The sequence below is a fragment of the Nicotiana tabacum genome, chromosome 24, assembly GCF_000715075.1.
Source record: "Nicotiana tabacum cultivar K326 chromosome 24, ASM71507v2, whole genome shotgun sequence".
NCBI classification, from domain to species: Eukaryota; Viridiplantae; Streptophyta; class Magnoliopsida; order Solanales; family Solanaceae; genus Nicotiana; species Nicotiana tabacum.
The window spans coordinates 23,638,169-23,640,350 of NC_134103.1; the positions used below are offsets into that span (position 1 = coordinate 23,638,169).

Here is a 2,182-nt window from a genome sequence, read left to right on the forward strand (position 1 = left end):
ATTCCCAAGAAAGCATACCTGAGGTGAGGTGGTAGCGGTTTCAGTTCCAACTTTGGTGGCTCTTCTATCGATGGCTTAACTGGAGGAATTTTTCTTTCTTCTAAGTGCAAAGGCTCAAATTCGAACTTTCTTTTCCAAAACCCTTGGCCTTCAAGAGCCAGCACCCACTCCGCCAAATCCTCTCCATTTACTTTATCTAAGTTCAAGAGACAGGCTATTAGAGGGTCTTTAGCGTTCAAGGTCTCATCTTCCTCCTCCAAAACTACATCCACGACTTCTATTAGAGAGCAGTTAGCAAATTCACTTGGTCGCCGCATAGATTTCTGCACGTTGAATGTTATTTCTTCATCATTTAGCCTCATTTTGAGCTCTCCAGTTTCGTAGTCAATTAAAGCTCTCCAAGTGGCCAAGAATGGTCTTCCCAAAATTATGGGAATCTCCTCGTCAACCCGGCAGTCTAGAATGACAAAATCTGTTGGGAACACAAACTTCCCAACATGTACTAATATATCATCAAGGATACCAGAGGGCCTCTTCACTGTCCGGTCGGCTAGCTGTAGTAACATGGACGTGGGTCTAGCTCTTTAAATACCTAACCTTTTGTAGATAGCCAAGGGCATCAAGTTTATGCTTGCCCCTAAATCACACAATGCTTTAGCAAAAACATAGCTGCCTATCGTGCATGGGATTGTGAAACTCCCTGGGTCTGATAACTTTTCAGCTATGGGTCTCGTCACGACTGCACTACAGGTCCGTGTCAATGTAATAGTGGACAGGTCTTGGAAGTTGAATTTCCTAAACATTAAATCTTTCATCATTTTGGCATACCCAAGCATCTCTCACAACACATCAATCGGTGGAATGTTCACCTGTATTTGTTTCAACATCTCCATGAATTTCTTATATTGCTCGTCCTTCTGATATTTTGCTAATCTCTGCAGGAATGGTGCTGGAGGTCGCTTCTTTCCTGTGATTTGAGTTTTATCTTGCTCAGATACTGCTTCTACTGTCGTTTCTTGTGCTACCTCAGTCTCCTTTGCAACCTCTTTTTCTTTGCTTGTGCTGTCTTGTGCATGTTGTACCATCACCTCAGTTAACCCTGTTGAATCATCTATCTCAATGGGTACTGGCACAAGTGTTTCAGTAGGTCGGCTTTCGCGAGCAATCTCTTGCTCCAGATCTAGGTCTCTACCATTTCATAGACTCACTGCTATAAGCTATTTCGGGCCCTGATCTTTTGGATTGACTTGTGTGTCTGCAGGTAACGTCCATTGGGGACAATTGTTTAGAGCCATATAAATCTATCCTAATTGAATCTCAATACCCTTTATCGCTGATACATGTGAGTCTACTCTCTCTTGCATTTTTCCAGAGGACCCAATCAGTTGTTGCAACATTCTGTTGTTGCTGTCCAGCATTCCCTTAAGTTTAGTGAACCCATCATCTTGTCTCACAATCTGTTGTTGTTATTGAGGTTGTTGATAAGCCAACTGCTGATTTTGCTGGTTGTAACCTTGTTGCCTTTGGTAAGGCACCACTTGACCCTATGGTCACATAGCTCCACGATTGTTGATGTTATTGTACTGCTGCTGTGCTGGTCTATATTGTTGATTCTGTTGTCTCCAATTCTGATCACCTTGCCTCTATCCTCTATAGTTGGCCACATAGTTCATATCTTCCTGATAGTGCTGGTTGTCACCTTCCGCACTCCACGAGCATGCATATGGTTGGTTAATGCATGGTGTACATAAGCCCCCATTAGTCACATCAACTATGTGTACCTGCTGCTTCTGCCTGATTCATCGATCTTCTTGGTGAGGATACTCATTTGTGTCATTAGAGTGCCCATATTTTCGGCTATAAAGTTGTTTGGATCCAAAGCCACCTAGTGAACTACACGAGTAATTGTAGAGTCTCTTGTCATCCATCCTGAGTTTTGAGCCATTTTATCGAGTAAGATCTTGCATTCTCTGAATGATTTGCTCAAAAATGCTCCACCCACTGAAGCATCAACATTGGCCTTTAAGCTGTCCGCCAATCCCATGTAGAACCTCTGCCCCAACATTTGCTCTGGAATGCCATGATGTGGACACTTAACCAGCATACCCTTGAACCTCTCCCACATTTCTTGTAGTGTTTCTGTTGGTCTCTGCCTGAAGCTCAATATCTCATCAATTTGTTT

At 43.0% G+C, this 2,182-nt stretch overlaps 1 non-coding gene across 1 annotated transcript; it reads left to right on the plus strand.

Moving 5' to 3' along the window:
• Positions 1-2,075: 2,075 nt before the first annotated feature.
• On the plus strand, positions 2,076-2,182 carry LOC142178655 (small nucleolar RNA R71). The gene has a single exon (XR_012706925.1). It is a non-coding gene; the product is annotated as a small nucleolar RNA R71 (small nucleolar RNA).